The sequence below is a fragment of the Cibotium barometz genome, chromosome 8, assembly GCF_041138505.1.
Source record: "Cibotium barometz isolate CiBa-2024 chromosome 8, ASM4113850v1, whole genome shotgun sequence".
NCBI lineage: Eukaryota > Viridiplantae > Streptophyta > Polypodiopsida > Cyatheales > Cibotiaceae > Cibotium > Cibotium barometz.
Window position 1 is genome coordinate 5149031 of NC_141053.1, and position 18357 is coordinate 5167387.

Sequence of the window (18357 nt, forward strand, 5' to 3'; positions counted from 1 at the left end):
TTGAAAGATAACTTTGGGTATCGCTTGCCTACTAGAGACTATATAAGTAGAAGAAAAGATTTCTCAAGATTTAATGGCTATGGGAATCATAAAAAAGAAGAAAATCAGCTTTCCTATAAGTGTATGTGTCCAAAAATGAAAAGAGAAGCACCCACTTCTCGGGGGAGGAGAGAGAGGAAAGATAAACTTTCCCAACATGTAGAGGATGAGTGGAGGGTGCTTATTGGGCCACCCGTCCAAATGATCCCTCCTCTTGACATGTGGGAGGCCGCACAAAGCTCATAACATGCAGAAAAGGGCGCTTGAATATGTGTCTGGCCACCGGGAGTGGAAATTGGTCCAACCTCTTTATGAATTGTCCGCTTGAACTTCAACGAAGTGTGGATGCCCAAACTCACTTATAACTTGGGTGGACACACTTATCAAAGTGTGGACATGCAAAACAAAAAAATTTGCTATTTGCTCATAAAATGAGCAACATAGAGTAAAGTAGTATACTTATCACTTGTTTACATTCCACAAGCGAGGTCAGAAGACAGTTTCTCTTGCACAATTCACAAGAGGGCACCCCCCAACTCATGAACTATACGCACTATTCACGCATGCAACAAAACTGTTCATGTGAAAATAGGTTCAAACCTTACACGCATAGATGCAATACAAGAATGCATAATGGAACAGTTTCCCATTTCATTTAGCTAGTAACCCATGGTACCATATTCTGATATGGGTGCGGATCAATATCCCCATTCTACTGGATCTTGGTGTTGACAACAAGTCCTCAACCATGCCAGTCCATCTTATGGAACTCGTCCATAAGCCTGAAGCTCAGAGAATGCTCAAATAATGTCTAGGCAGAGAATCTTTATTGACTTAACACTCAAGAAAACTAGAATGCCCAATCATAGTCTTCCTCATTGAGGGAGACCTAGGCTTTTGCTGTAGTTATCTCTTCTTCTCCTTCTCCTTCTCATCTTTAGGAACAAGATCTGCATGGTGCTTTTCTTGTTGTTTCTCATCTTCGTGGCCCATTCATTTGTAGTACTTACTTGCATTGGATCTTTCTATTGCTTTTCTATTTCTGTGCTCCGACAGAAGCCTTCTCGTGGTTAAGGCTAGTGCTAGCTTGCTTTTTCTCTTTATTTCTTATATCCTTATCAAGAAGTAAAGTCACTAGGCTCTCAAACTCTGTAGCTGCCACACGAAGGATTTCCAAAGTTTTCTCATACCGAGTGATCCTTTAATGAATACAACAACCTTGTCTTCGTCTTCATACCGAGTGATCCTTTAATGAGTACAACCACCTTGTCTTTGTCTTCAGGCTCACAGTAAGTTGCTGGAATTTTGACCCAAACTTGGCCAGATGATCACTTTAACCCTTCATTTTCAGTGATTTTGAGATCATAGAAATTGAGCTAGTGATTTTATTACCGAAGATACCTTCCATTTTTACCCAGATTTGCTTTTGACTCTATGTGATGCACCAAGGAATCTGCAAGGCTTAGGCCGATCGGGGTGATGGCTCTCTCATTGCGTTATTGCCACATCTTTAACTTGTCTGGTTCAGTATCTCTTGGATCTTGATCGTCTCGTGAGATTGTATCCCATACTGTCTCTCGCATCAACAAGAGCAGCATTTTGGTTTGCCAAGTAGGAAACCCGGTGCCAGAGAATCTGTCGATTGTTGCCCATCGATAGTGCCATGATGTCAAAGCAGAGGTAGGTTTAGTGGGTAGGCAAAGACGAGATGCTAATGGTGATGTTACAGGAGTGGCTCACAGCAGTCGGGCTGTAGGTAAGTCTGCTAAGAAGCATCCCTTCAAAGTGAAAGACTATGATCTCACTGCTGAGCAGTATATGAGAGGAAAAATTCTTTACTTGTGGAAGCACGGAGCATATTGCAAAAGCATGTCCAAACAAGAAGCGTGGTAATGTGAATGCACTAATGTCCTACGTGCATATGGTTTCTGATGATGTGTAGGGGAGTACTTCATATGATAGCAAAGATTACTTCATATGATAGCGAAGACAGGGTTGTATGTAAAGCTTGGGGATAGCTTAAGGATCAACCCGCTTTGTTTATGTTGACGATTGTGCAACGGAGAACTTCATATCTACACAAATGGCAGCCGCTTTGGGTATTGAAGTAGGGACATGGGTCCTTAAATTGAAGCAAGGGCTATCTTTGTTGGTAAAGAAGTGCAAGTTATAATAATCATTGGCAAGTTGCACATACACATTCAAGGCTATTTGGATCATGAAAATTTTCTTGTAGTGCCTTTGAATGGGTGTGATGTATTGCTTGTCAAGGCTCTTCATACGCGCATTGATCCGCACAAGGCTTACAAGACCAATAAGATCACCCTCATGCATAAAGGCCGAGAGCATGTGATTGATGTTGGTGAAAAGGGTGATACTATCTCCATTGTATCTCATGTACAAATTAAGAAAGTAATGAAAAAGAGTGTTTTTGCGTACTTGATTTTTGTACGGGAAACACTCTTAGTAATGATAGGGTGAACTTTTTGCAAGAGTACAATGATTGTTTTGCTGATGAGTTACCAAATGAGTTGCCACGTCTATGACTAGAAGATCATCTCATTGATCTTGTGGCGGGTAGCTCACCACTTGATAGGTTGGTCTATCGTGTAAGTGCATCCCAAAGAGAGGAGATCATGAAGCAGATAAATGAACTTCTTGAGAAGGGTTTGGTTCAGTCGAGCTCTTTCTTCCCATATTGTTCAACCGTCCTCTTGGTTTTAAAGAAGGATGGATCTTTTCGTATGTGCGTGGATTATAGAGCTTTGAATAAGCTCACTATCAAGAATCGGTTTTCGATCCCCTGTATAGACAACATTCTTGTCAAGTTGGATGGATCGGCATGCTTTAGCCGAATTGATCTTAAGAGTGGGTATCGTCAAGTGTGTGTGGTGCTTGAGGATGTACCTAAAACCGCCAAAACTGCTTTCAGGATAGATTCGGGCTTTATGAACACTTTATTATGACTTTTGGTCTTACGAATGCTTCGGCTACATTCAATAGAATGATGGATTGCATGTTCTGTGGGTACTTAAAATTTACAAGTATCCTCTTTGGTACAGAGGGCCATAGGTTCAAATCTTGTCACCTCAATTATTACCTAACAGGGTGGGTAACATTTCGCTCCGTCCTTTTTTCACAGAAAAGTCTCTCTCTACGCCAAGGCGGCTTCTTGTGGCATAACTCGGTCCTCTGTCCACAGATCAAACAAGCATTGTAACCCGAAACTTCTCTGAAGATGTTGCACACTTGAATGACACGAGAGAATTAACTCCAGGTTGGGATGGATTAAAAGCATGAGGCTTTGACAATGGAACAACAACTACGTGTCTTATGGGATCTTTCGATTCCACGCATAGACGACATCCTTGACAAGTTGGATGGATCGGCATGCTTTAGCCGAATAGATCTCAAGAGTGGGTATCATCAAGTGCGTGTAGTGCCTGAGCATGTACACAAAACTGCTTTCAGGACAGCATTTGGGCTTTATGAGTATCTTGTTATGCCTTTTGGTCTTACGAATGCCCCGGCTACATTCAATAGAATGATGGATCGCATATTCTGTGGGTACAAGAAATTTACAGGTGTCTTCTTTGATGACATCCTAGTTTTCTCGAAGACCAAAGAAGATCATAGAGCTCATTTGGCCATTGTTCTTGTCATAGATTAGTTTTCTTGAATTATGCTGTTACTACCGCAGGCTCATTCGGCACTTTGCATGGATTGCTTCTTCTTTGCATGATTTGACAAAGAAGAAGGCCGTGTTCAAATGGACTAATGTAGAGGGATGCATTCCTCAAATTGAAAGATGCAAAAAACCTTTTAGTATGGAATGTGATGTATCTGGAAATTGCATAGGAGCTGTCCTTAACCAAGAGGGACATGCCGTGGCTTATGAGAGCCGTAGATTGCATGATGCAGAGCTATCTCTTAGCATTTATGAGAGAGATCTTGGCTGTAATTCATGCACTTACTATATGGAAACTGTCACCATTTGGCCACCCAAATGGTTCACTCTTGCTTTCACACTATGTACATATTGGATTGGTGTCCATGGCTTATGGAATATGCCTATGCAGGTGATTGACACGTGTCATGCTGTATAGTTGGATATAATATTCCGCTGGGACTTGATGTTATCATGCCCGGAATATCTGGAGGACTTGGCTTTCCGCTGGGACTTGTGCCTTTGTGTACATGCCCGGAAACGCCTGGAGGACTTGGCTTTCCGCTGGGACTTGTGCCTTTGTGTACATGCCCGGAAACGCCTGGAGGATTGGCTTTCCACTGGGTCTGGTATTGCGTATACTTGCCTGGAAACGCCTGGTCTTATATGGTTTCATGAACGGAAATTGCTCATGCCAATGCTGCATTGCATAGCATCTTTATGTGCTTGCCTGCAAATGAAATTGCATGCTGTTTTCATGCCTGCATGACCTATGTGTAGTTCCGGGTAAGGGGACGCCTGCCCGTGAACCGTGCGTGTGAAACTGTGTGCTGGCATGGTTGTGTGGCATGTGAACAGGTGGTAAGTATTTCCCGATCTAGGCTCAAATAGCCCTTAGGACTTAGCCAATATTTATAAGTGAGTGCGTTCCCATTTCATTAAAGTTTGGGCGCCCAAAAGTCACTTATAAATTATGACCTCTTCCAAGTTCACACTCACTGAAGTCCCGAGGCGGACAAGACTCAATGTCCAGGACCTCATTCTCCCCTTTTACTCATAAATGGGCATCTTCCCATGTCCCTTCATCTGATTGGACCCCAATTCACTTACTTATTAAGAGAAATTCGTGTTTTCTCTTCATGAGGATTTTTGGAGGCTGAAAACTCTGTTTTTCCACCATTTTTCTCCATTTCCAAGCTCTCCATAGCCATACCCAACTTGCTAGGGTGTTTTCCAAGCTTCCAAGAGTGTTTCCAAGTGCTAATCACTCTCCTACTCACTCCCAATGATTGAAATTCAGCAAAACAGCTCTCATTTTTGTTGTAATTTCTGGTCTTTTTGCTCAAAACCCTAATTTCAGCCTTCCTTTCTCAAGTTGAACCATAGGGGAAGCTTTCCCAGGGTTCCCTTCATCCTCTTGAAGACTTTTGTCGCGAAGGATTTTGGCAAATCGAAGATATCAACACTTCTAAAGCTTCCAACGCGAAGGCTTCCGCTTGCAACAACTTCTATGAAGACTGGTAAGCTAATTGGACAATGTGTTGTCATTACTTACTCAGTAGAAGGGCAGGACTCCTTGTTTAGCCGCCCTGTGTAGTATCTCTCTTGTCCTATGTGCTCTTGAAGATGTTGCTACCTTGCTTGGTAGAACATAGAGCCAATGGTAGAGAATATGGGCACTGAAGTCGGGCCGGGCATCAAGGCAGCTCCTTGGTGATCTACATCGACATACCATTGTTTTCTAAATGCTGAATTTCATATGCATTGGCATGGAGGATTTGGCAATGGATGCCCGTGAAGCTATGTATTGAATTTCTCCAATAGTAATACAATTTACTCAAGGGAGGGGTCGGCCGTTCCGGCTCATTTTGTGCCTCTTGTCAATTCAGCAATTTACTTCTTGTATTTGAGCAAGTGTCCTTCAAATCTTAGTGTATTTAAGTGTATTGATTATCATTGTGTTCAACCAAGTTACAGTTACATTGGTATCAGAGCATACGGTTCTCTCATACGGTTCTCTTTCACTTCTATCGTGAGAGACGATCACCGTGAACACTAGCTATCTCTACACTTAGAACATTATGGACAGCCATACAATGAATGTTGGAGATGCTAATACAAGTGGCAGGGACAATGAAATGCATGCCTCCAATGCTTTACAGGATGAGCAAACTCATGTGGTGCACAATAGGGAACATGAATATGTGGGACAGCCGTCTCGTGGCAAAGAGAAGATGCAAGAAGAAGAGTCCATAGTCTTGAGAGCTGAACTTACTCGTATGCAGGCTCTTCTCCATGCACAACAAGAAGAATTGAATCTCTATCGCCGCGAGGATCCATTGGTACATGATCGTTTAAAGGCCAAGAAAGCTGAATCTTATATGGATCATGCAATGGCAATGATTGCTCAAGAGTTGCACATGCAACCGAGGGATGCAGCACGTGCATACTTGGCTCGTACCGAGGATGCCTATGCAGAAAAGGCAACCATCCCACATGTCTTGGAATCCCCACAAGTGCCCGAACAAGAAGTTATGTCTAAGAGGATGAATCTCCATGCTATGGGAGAGGAACAATCAGTGACTTCATGCCATACAGGAATATCTCATGTAGCCCGTGAAGGATACAATGTTTATGGCAGTGGTCAAAATGTATGTCAAATGCCATTGCCGGCTGAAAATGTACATGCACAACACATGCAACATGGGCTGCAATTTTCTGTTGGTGCAGGTATTCCGCGTATCTCTCATGCCACTCATGCCTTCGAGTGTGCTCGTGAGGGAGAAGCTATGGCTGAAAATGTATCAATGCATGTTGAGGGGCCAGCCATGCCTCATGCTTACAGGGCACATGTATCTATGCCTTATGCATCACCTTTTGGTCCAAAAATGATGCCAATTACAGGGACTCTTCCAATGGACAAACATGTTGAGATGCACACACATGCATCAAAGTCTCGTGACTTCAAAGCCGGAGACAAATCTGTGAAGTTTGACACATATCATGGAGAATATGATGCATCAAAGGCACTTGCTTTTATTGCCCAGTTTGATATTGCTTTCAGTGATGAGGATTTCACTCAGAAATCCATGATCCGGCATGTAAGCATGTTCATGAAAGGCACTGCTGTCCATTGGTGGCTCACGGAGAAGCTCTCACCGAATCCCGTTAGATCATGGGAAGAGTTCAAGGAGAGGTTTTATGCTCAATTCTTGCCTCCCAATGCATTGAATGAGATAACAATGAAGTGGGATTGGGTAAAGCAAAATGAGGGGGAATCGGTAAATGCATATGTACAAAAGTTTTGGAAAGTGCTTTTGGAAGTGTCTCCATTTATGCATGTCACCGAGGCGGAAAGGAAGAGAAGGTTTCAATCGGGATTGCAATCCGTGTACAAAGCGGGATTACAAATGTATCCTGGTCATACCTTACACCAATTAATTGCAGCCGCCACCGCCACCGAGCAATTGGAACTCAAATTGAGTCGATCCAATAAGGCTAAACCCTCATTTCAAGGCAAAGAGAGGGCTGTCCAAAACCTGCAAAATGATGGACAGCCACCTAAAAGGGACCAAAACCAAGCCAAATCAGGTCCAAAAGCTGAAAATAAGTTTGCTAAAAAGCGCTCTTATAAGCCGGCAAACTTTGGTCTTAGTGCTGAGAAGGAGCAATATATGCGTGAAGGCAAATGCTTTACTTGTGGCAGCACTGAGCACATGGCAAGAGCATGCCCAAATAAGAAGAACAAAGCTGAAAATGCTAATGTACCGAAGCCTAATGTGCATATGGTTCCGGATGTGCAGGGCAACACTTCACATGATAGCAAAGATAGGGTTGTATGTAAAGCTTGGGGACAGCTCAAAGATCAACCCGCTTTGTTCATGTTTGATGATTGTGCATCGGAAAATTTCATATCCACTCAGATGGCAGCTGCTTTGGGTATTGAAGTGGAGGACATGGGTCCTCAAATTGAAGCAGGCGCTGCCTTTGTTGGTAGAGAAGTGCAGGTCATGCCTATTTTTGGCAAGTTGCGCATACACATTCAAGGCTATGTGGATCATGAGGATTTTCTTGTGGCGCCTTTGAATGGCTGTGATGTATTGCTTGGAAAGCCTTGGCATACACGTATTGATCCGTGCAAGGCTTACAAGACTAACAAGATCACCTTCATGCATAAAGGCCGAGAACATGTAATTGATGCTGGTGAAGAGGGTGATACCATTCCCCTTGTATCTCATGTACAAATTAAGAAAGTAATGAAAAAGAGTGTTTTTGCGTACTTGATTTTTGTACGAGATCATGTTGAGAAAAATAATGTACATGTAAACACTCTTAGTAATGATAGGCTGAAATTTTTGTAAGAGCACAATGATTGTTTTGCTGATGAGTTACCAAATGAGTTACCACCTGTACGACCGGAAGATCATCGCATTGATCTTGTGCCGGGTAGCTCACCACCTAATAGGCCAGCCTATCGTGTAAGTGCATCCCAAAAAGAGGAGATCATGAAGCAAGTGAATGAGCTTCTTGAGAAGGGTTTGGTTCAGCCAAGCTCTTCCCCATATTGTTCACCCGTCCTCTTGGTTCAAAAGAAGGATGGATCCTTTCGTATGTGTGTGGATCATAGAGCTTTGAATAAGCTTACCATCAAGAATAGGTTTCTGATTCCACGCATAGACGACATCCTTGACAAGTTGGATGGATCGGCATGCTTTAGCCGAATTGATCTCAAGAGTGGATATCATCGAGTGCGTGTAGTGCCTGAGGATGTACACAAAACTGCTTTCAGGACAGCATTTGGGCTTTATGAGTATCTTGTTATGCCTTTTGGTCTTACAAATGCCCCGGCTACATTCAATAGAATGATGGATCGCATATTCCGTGGGTACAGGAAATTTACAGGTGTCTTCTTTGATGACATCCTAGTCTTCTCGAAGACCGAAGAAGAGCATAAAGCTCATTTGGCTATTGTTTTTGAAGAGCTCCATAAGCATAAACTCTTCATAAATGCAAAGAAGAGTGAGTTCTTCTTGTCAGAGATACAATATCTTGGGCATATTGTTTCCAAAGATGGAGTGCGGATAGATCCTGCAAAGATTCATGCAATGTCACCATTTGACCACCCAAATGGTTCACTCTTGCTTTCACACTATGTACATATTGGATTGGTGTCCATGGCTTATGGAATATGCCTATGCAGGTGATTGACACGTGTCATGCTATATAGTTGGATATAATATTCCGCTGGGACTTGATGTTATCATGCCCGGAATATCTGGAGGACTTGGCTTTCCGCTGGGACTTGTGCCTTTGTGTACATGCCCGGAAACGCCTGGAGGACTTGGCTTTCCGCTGGGACTTGTGCCTTTGCGTACATGCCCGGAAACGCCTGGAGGATTGGCTTTCCACTGGGTCTGGTATTGCGTATACTTGCCTGGAAACGCCTGGTCTTATATGGTTTCATGAACGGAAATTGCTCATGCCAATGCTTCATTGCATAGCATCTTTATGTGCTTGCCTGCAAATGAAATTGCATGTTGTTTTCATGCCTGCATGACCTATGTGTAGTTCCGGGTAAGGGGACGCCCGCCCGTGAACCGTGCTTGTGAAACTGTGTGCTGACATGGTTGTGTGGCATGTGAACAGGTGGTAAGTATTTCCCGATCTAGGCTCAAATAGCCCTTAGGACTTAGCCAATATTTATAAGTGAGTGCGTTCCCATTTCATTAAAGTTTGGGCGCCCAAAAGCCACTTATAAATTATGACCTCTTCCAAGTTCACACTCACTGAAGTCCCGAGGCGGACAAGACTCAATGTCCAGGACCTCATCCTCCCCTTTTACTCATAAATGGGCATCTTCCCATGTCCCTTCATCTGATTGGACCCCAATTCACTTACTTATTAAGAGAAATTCGTGTTTTCTCTTCATGAGGATTTTTGGAGGCTGAAAACTCTGTTTTTCCACCATTTTTCTCCATTTCCAAGCTCTCCATAGCCATACCCAACTTGCTAGGGTGTTTTCCAAGCTTCCAAGAGTGTTTCCAAGTGCTAATCACTCTCCTACTCACTCCCAATGACTGAAATTCAGCAAAACAGCTCTCATTTTTGCTGTAATTTCTGGTCTTTTTGCTCAAAACCCTAATTTCAGCCTTCCTTTCTCAAGTTGAACCATAGGGGAAGCTTTCCCAGGGTTCCCTTCATCCTCTTGAAGACTTTTGTCGCGAAGGATTGCGGCAAATCGAAGATATCAACACTTCTAAAGCTTCCAACGCGAAGGCTTCCGCTTGCAACAACTTCTATGAAGACTGGTAAGCTAATTGGACAATGTGTTGTCATTACTTACTCAGTAGAAGGGCAGGACTCCTTGTTTAGCCGCCCTGTGTAGTATCTCTCTTGTCCTATGTGCTCTTGAAGATGTTGCTACCTTGCTTGGTAGAACATAGAGCCAATGGTAGAGAATATGGGCACTGAAGTCGGGCCGGGCATCAAGGCAGCTCCTTGGTGATCTACATCGACATACCATTGTTTTCTAAATGCTGAATTTCATATGCATTGGCATGGAGGATTTGGCAATGGATGCCCGTGAAGCTATGTATTGAATTTCTCCAATAGTAATACAATTTACTCAAGGGAGGGGTCGGCCGTTCCGGCTCATTGTGTGCCTCTTGTCAATTCAGCAATTTACTTCTTGTATTTGAGCAAGTGTCCTTCAAATCTTAGTGTATTTAAGTGTATTGATTAGCATTGTGTTCAACCAAGTTACAGTTACAGAAACATTACCTTCTTGGGGCTGATTTCACTGTGAAGACAGATCACCAGAGTTCGAGATATTTTCTTACCCAAACTAAGTTGTCAGAGAAGCATATGAGGATGGCCAATTTCCTCTCTCTGTTTCATTTTCAGATCTTGCATACCCCATGAAAGAAGAATGTAGTGGCCGATGCAATGTCATGAAAGCCGTATGTAACAGCTATCTCGGTTGCCTCTTGTGATTTGTATCATACGGATGCTGATTTTGCTACTATTTGGGTTGATTTGATGACTGGTCATGCACATGCCTTGATCATATGTGATCAAAGAAGGTTATCTTATGAAAGATAATTGCCTATGTGTGGTGTCTGACATGAGCCAAAAGATTTTGGATGAGTGCCATGCTCCTCCATATGCTGGTCATAGAGGCATAATGCCTACTACGCACATGATTGAGTGGTAATTTTTTTGGCCAGGTATGCGGAGGCAAAAGGTGAAATTTGATAGGCAGAAGGCACTAGGTTTGCTTCAGCCATTGTCTATTCCCATGCAGGCATGAGAAAGTATTACAATGGATTTCATTATGGACTTGCTACGGACCCAACATGGTAATGATGCAATTTGGATAATTGTGGACAGGTTTAGCAAGCAAGCTTACTTCTTGCTGGTCAAAAAGGCCATCAAAGCTAAGCATATGGTTAAAATATATCTTGCACAAGTGTTCAAGCATCATGGAATGTTGTAGTCCATTGTGGGGGATAGAGATCCCAAGACAACAAGTCTCTTTTCGCGGGCCTTATTTGATAATATGGGCACCAAAGTGGACTTCTCATCAGCTTATCACCGTCAAACGGATGGGCAAAGTGAGGCTGCAAATTCAACCGTGTTGGATCTCTTGAAATGTTATGTGGCGGATCAGAAGTCTTCTTGGGAGAAGTACTTACCGCTCGTGAAATTTGCATACAACACAGTGCATGCATCTACGGGAAAGGCCCCGTTTGAGATTGTTTATGGTAAGGTGGTTTTGCCACCCATCCTTCGCACAAAGGATGAGATATTTGCAGTTGATGAGTATGTAAGAAACTTGGATATTGCTTTTGCTCAGGTGCAGACAGCCATTGCAAGGTCACAAGACAAGCATAAAAAGGCTGCCGACAAGCATAGAAGGCAATTGGATGTTAAAGAGAATGATTGGGTTGAAATTTGAGAAAGCAAGACTTGCGAAGAGGCTTGGCAAAGAGGGTGCATATCCTAAGCTTGCAACCAGGTACTATGGGTCTTTTCGAGTGATCGAGAAGATCAATGAAGTGGCTTTTAGATTGGCATTACCTAGTCATTGGTACATACACAATGCGTTTCATGTGAGTCTCCTTCGCAAGTATGTAGGACCGGAGCCTATTGAAACGGTCATTGAGGATCCACCAGAAGTCGATAAGCTTGAGGAGATCTTGTAGCCAAAGCAAATGTGTATCACAAGGAACGCAAGCTTGTTGCAGGCAAAGTTGTCAGGTGTTACCTTGTGAAGTTTAAGAACTATCTTCCCATTGATGTTAAATGGATAGATGAAGAGTTGTTCAGAGATTGCCCGTATGTGCTTCAGACATATTTGGATACTTTTCAGTTGCGGACAACTCTTTAGAAGCCAGGGGGGATGTCACCATTTGGCCACCCAATTGGTCCACTCGTGCTTTCTTATCATGTATGTACACTGGACTGGTGTCCATGGCAGTTGTTTACGCCAGGGATTCGTGCCTCTGTGTACATGCTCGGTAATGCTTGGTGGATTGGTGTTCCATTGGGTCTGGTACCTCGTGTACTTGCCTGGAGCACGTTTATTTTGGTATAGTCTCATGAACGGGGATTATCCATACCAATGTTGCATTGCATAGCATCTTTATGTGCTTGCTTGCAATTGAAATTGCATGTTGTTTTCATGCTTGCTTGACCAATGTGTAGTTCTGGGTAAGGGGACCCGCCCGCGTGTGAAACTGTTTACTGACATGGTTATGTGGCATGTGACAGGTGGTAAGTATTGGTCATAAACTAGCCTTAGGAGTTAGCACTAATTTATAAGTGAGTGTGTATACACTTCATTGAGTTTCGGGTGACCAAAACTCACTTATAAATCATGACCAGCCCGGTGTTCACGCACACTGATGTCCCGAGGTGGACATAACTCAATGTCCACCGCCCATACCTTTTCCCCTTTGTACAAAGGGAGTAACCAGCCATGTGTCCACTCTAGCTTGCTCCACAAAGCACCTACTTGCCACCTACACTGGACAACTCACCACCTCACTCCTCTCTCTAGAGAGGCGCCTCCTTCATGAGGGATGTTGGGCTGCATTTTTTGCACTTTCTCCTTCCCAACTCCATTTCCAAGCTTGCTAAGGTGTTTTTCAAGCTTCCAAGAGTGTTTCCGGATGCTAACTACTCTCCTACACCCTCCCAATGACTGAAATTCAGCAAATTACTTCTTGTATTGCTCCAATTTCTGGTCTTTTTGCTGAAAACCTTAATTTCAGCCCTTCTTTCTCAAGTTGAACCATAGGGAAAGCTTTCCCAAGGTTCCCTTTATCCTCTTGAAGACTTTTGTCGCGAAGAAATGCGACAAATCGAAGATCTCAACACTCCAAGGACTTCCAACGCAAAGACTTCCGCTGTCATTGACTCTACTTGCAATTGGTAAACTTTTATGCTTAATATGGAAGCAAGTAGCAGGAGGGAGGAACCGGATTACAAGATCACATACCCTTGTGTAGTGTTCTCTTGTCCTACGTGCTCTCTTGCAGATTGTTGTTACCGTGTGTTGGTGAAACAATAGAGAGCAGATGGTAGGAAACATGGACACTTGAGAGGGTAGTGTGGGCTGCAAGTCTACATCGACAACCACTTGTTTGCAATACTGTATTCATATGCATTGGTATGGAAATCTGGTCAGAAATGCCCATGACACTATGTACTTGATTCTCCCAAGATCAATATACTTTATTTGAGGGAGGGGTCGGCCGTTCTGGCTCATTGTATGTCTCTTGTCAATTCAGCACATTACTTCTTGTATTTGAGTAAGTGTCGGTCAAATCTTAGTGTATTTAAGTGTATTGATTAGCATTGTGTTCAACCAAGTTACAACACCTCTATAGCATGTGAGAATGTCGTGGATCTGTAGTTGTGGCGGGTCTAGATCTCCGGAGATGGGGATGCTTGGCTTGAGGGAGAGACTGCACCCTCTCTATAGTGGCTCCTTGCCCGGCTGAGATTTCTCCGTTATATTTGGTCCAGGCAAGCTTAGATGGTGGTTGCCATGGTCGCTTGGGGGTGGGGAGGGGGGGACTTTGTAATGGAGGTTTGAAAGGGGTAAGAAATGGGGTGTGAAGGTGGCACCTCTTTAGGGACACTTGGCATCATGCCTTGACATGTGGAATGTGTGGCGGCAGCGTATGCATACACTTTGTATAAGGGGGTCTCTCCTATAAAAAGGACCATTATTATAATGCAAAGAAGGCCTAACCTTTTCATCTAATCTCGTGCCTTTGGTTTAATCATCTCGTCACATGCACCCTGCATTGGAGTGCTATGTGACATAGTGGCTCTACATTAGTGTACCATTCATTAGTAGGAATTACATTTTTAAGGAATATTTTGTCGTATTCTGTGGCCCCATTGTGAGCCCTCAGTCGAGGGACAGTCAGGCACGAGCTACGTAGGTCAGTCTCTGAGCCTTAGAGGTTAATCAAGTGTCAGTCCTCTTAACCCACTTTGAGAATGTATCAGATAGTGCATATAGTGTCAGCCTTAGGATTAGGTTGCGTTAGGAGCATATAGGTAGGCCTTGGGCCAGTCCATGGCATGGCCAGCCCAATGGGGCAACATCCAGGCCATTAGGAGGGCCTGGGCAGCCAGTCAACAGCCCACATAAAACCCTTCTTGCGGTTGGGTAGCATCTAATGGATGGCCTCATGCAGTCGGCTCTTCATACTCATTGTAAGTTCTCCAAAGATTTATATAAGAAAATACTCCTGCTTGCCGGGGGGCCCTTTAGTGGGTAAATTGGAACCCAATACTATGTCGACTCTTATCTGCTTTCTTTGTCTATTCTACTCTCTCTCTAAGTGGAATTGCACAAACTCACGAGTACAAAGAATGCTTTGCTGTGTGTTACGACGATCAACCTCTTGCATGTTACATCTTTTGATTAATCAAGTACTAATCCTATTTTAATCTCCATCTGGGTTTTACAGTGGTATTAGAGCTGGGCATTTTGTTTGTGAGAAGATTCAGCTGCATACGTCCCTTCAACAATGTTACCGCCTACTACAGTTGCGCCGCTAAACATCTTGTGTGCGCTAGCTTCTTAGGTTCGCCGTCCTTGTGGTTTCGTGCTCAGCCTTGATGTGCAGCTCAAAGCCACTAACACCTCTCGTGGAGGAGTCCCTGCATAGCCTCTTCCATCTTTGCACTACCCTTTGCCAACGTTAGTACTTGCTGATGGCCTTGCTGTCTCTTGCCTTCTATCCTGCAGAAGCACCACCAGCAAGTCTGTCCAGTTGTTGCCTTGTTCCTCTTTGTAGAGCTGGTCACCACCAGCGCTCAAGTGCTGCCTGGGCGGTTCTCAAGACCATGTTCCAATCCTGTAATGAAGCACGAGTTATGTACTTGATGCGGGAGTTGGACAACTTGACCATGAACGAGGGATTCTCCATATCATATCACCTTACCAAGGTACAGTCTTAAAAAACAGCTAGTGAAGATTATTGAGGTAGTTGATAACAAAAAATTGGTCATATTCTCACACTTCTGAATCTCTCTACTATGAGAGGAGGCAATCCTATTGCCTTTGAGGAGCTGGTTGGATTACTCCTACGTGAGGAGGAGACAAGGAAGAACAGATCCAGAAATGATGTCAATAGAAGAAATCAGACCTTCTACACTTGTGGCAAAGGCAAAGTGCCCCTATTTGGTGGCCACCCAATTGGTCCACCCGTGCTTTTCTCATTGTGTGTATAGATTGGACTGGCATCCATGGTTGTTTTGCACAGGATTGATGCCACTCGTGTGATACTGTGGAATCTGGATTTGGCTTTCCCCGCTAGGACTTGTGCCTGTGTGTACATGCTTGGAGGATTGGTGTTCCATTGGGTCTAGTACCTCGTGTATTTGCATGGAACACGTCTATTTTGGTATAGTCTCATGAATGGGGATCGTCAATACCAATGTTGCATTGCATCATAGTTGCAATGAAACGCGTTTCATTCAGTTTGAATGAAACAAAACGTTTCGTAAACGTTTCATACGAATGAAACGCGTTTCATTCATGTCCACCTGGGAACTGTACGATTTAAGCGTTTTTTAACCCAGATTCTTTAGTTTTTACTTGAAATCATGTTTTAATGTGTAAATGATGCATGTTTAATATTGTTTTGGAGAGAAGGCAACATATTTTTACTTAGATATAAATTTTGGGGCCTGTACCTCCCCCCCCCGCGTGTTTTGTATGAAACGTTTTTGAAACTTCTAGGATTTGAAAGAAACGTTTATGAAACGCGTTTCATGAAACGCCTGGTAACTATGCATTGCATATCATCTTTATGTGCCTGCCTGCAAATTGAATTTGCATGTTGTTTTCATGCTTGCTTGACTAATGTGTAGTTCCGGGTAAGGGGAAACATGCCTATGAACCGTGCGTTTGAAACTGTTAGCCTGACATGGTTATGCGGCATGTGATAAGTGATAAGTATTGGTCATAATTGAGCCTTAGGATTTGTACACACTTTATTAAGTTTTGGGTGGCCAAAACTCCCTCATAAATTATGACTGGCTTTGTGTTCGCACACAGTAATGTCTTGAGGGCTTTTACCCTGGAGAATCTTCCTGTAGCTATGGGTGCGACCCTTGGAGAGATGGTGCTCCTGAAGGAAGAGTATGTCAATAGGTCCACCGACTACGGCTCTGAGAAGCTCCTCTCTAAGGATTTTGTGCCTCCTTAAGCACTGCGGTCCAAACCCCTTGAATATTCCATGAGACAATCCGCATACCTACGAGCGGTGGGAGTTGGAATTGCCTTGCACTCTAAAGAGTCTTGGGCGTGGGTTTGGATGGTGTGAGTAGTCACAATCCATCCTGGGACGAAGCCTCGCCAAGTGGTCACGAATCCTGCCCTCCATGTGGAACCACTCTAGCCGGAACCACTTTGATGGCTAATGAAGCATTGTCCAAGGAGGCGAGAGTACTTGACTCTCTCCAAAATAGGCTCTCCTCAAGCACGGAAGGGAAATGACACGGGGAATTAACTATGACGGCTAATGAAGCATTGTCCAAGGAGGTGAGAGCATTCGACTCTCTCCAAAATAGGCTCTCCTCAAGCACGGAAGGGAAATGACACGGGGAATTAACTTCGGGGAGGTGATGCAGATGCCAAGGTAGTAAATATCCCTACCGTCCGAGCTAGAACCGAAGCAGCTGTGCGGGGGGATTCCATCACTCTCCCGATACCCCTACCAATCATTAGGAGTAGGGGGAGGTACTCATTCTTGAGGCCAGGAAAGCATACGGTAATTGGGAAGCCCGAGACACCTACAAGGGGGTCGAATGCTTGGTCGAAGCCGTGTGGCCACCTCGCAAAGAAGGCATGGGCCGTTCGCCATGCGACAAGGCTCAGCTGTATGGATGAATATCACTTTATCTTTCACGGCTCATTGATGAGGCCAGCCTGCAAAAGATCCCTGAGCTGTCCATGCGCCAGGCATCTACCCACAATCTTGCAAACCAAGGTGGAGGCCTTTAGGGAAGCGACTGTTATCGATGTGAGGAGCTGAATGTCCACTTTAGGCAAGGGACGACGGCCTTGCTTGGGGGTGGAGCGGCATCCATGGAGTCCTCTGGATGGGGTGGAGACCAAAAGACGTTGACATTGGCCGAAGAAACAAATTGCCCGAAAGATGAAAGAACTTGTTGAAGGAAAGGCTGAAGAGGATAGGGCGAAGGCTAAGAGGTTCAGGAGGGGGTCGAAAATTGAAAGAGAGAAGGGGAGTTGGCAAGCGAAAAAACCTAGGTAGCGGGGATGAAAAGCAGGCGTAAAGGTGGGGATGGAAGAGGCGTAGGTGGGAAGCTAAAAGGGGGGAAGAGTTGAAGGTGGGCGGGCGGGCGAGCTGGTAGGGAGCGTAGTGGGCAAGATTGGCCGTGGCGTAGTGTGAGTAGGACAGAGTTACCGTTTTTCGCTGCTTGTAGGCGTTTTTTAATCCGTCCCCAGGTGATGCTATTGAGGAAGCGCCTTGTGGGGGTTTGAACGCAGGATCTCTTGGGTTTCCTAGGGAAACACCTTCACCACTTGGACCATCACCATCGCATGCCAAACTTAAGATGGAGTGGAGACCAAAAGCCGTGCTTGTGACACCACCCCCAAAGCTCAAGAAGGTGTGGAGAACTAATGCGCAGCTACTTCGACAAAGCCTCATTGTCCGGGGGGGTGTTACTTCTTGAGGCTTTGTGGAAGTAGCTGCCTTAGTTCTCCACACCTTCTTGAGTTTTGGGGGTGGTGTCAGAGGCACGGCTCTTTGGTCTCGAGGGCCATCGCATGCCAAACTTAAGATGGAGTGGAGACCAAAAGCCGTGCCTGTGACACCACCCCCAAAGCTCAAGAAGGTGTGGAGAACTAATGCGGCTACTTCGACAAAGCCTCATTGGCCAGGGGGTGTTACTTCTTGAGGCTTTGTCGAAGTAGCTGCCTTAGTTCTCCACACCTTCTTGAGTTTTGGGGGTGGTGTCATAGGCACGGCTTTTTGGTCTCGAGGGGAGTGTTACTTCTTGAGGCTTTGTCGGAGTAGCCGCATTAGTTCTCCACACCTTCTTGAGCTTTGGGGGTGGTGTCACAGGCAGTGGTGTCACAGGCATGGCTTTTGGTC

General features: G+C 44.5%; 1 protein-coding gene across 2 annotated transcripts in view; it reads left to right on the forward strand.

Moving 5' to 3' along the window:
* The window catches only part of LOC147635842 (potassium transporter 11-like), a 34455-nt gene that overhangs the window by 12798 nt on the left and 3300 nt on the right, over window positions 1-18357 (forward strand). The gene's annotated exons all lie outside the window — the stretch shown is intronic.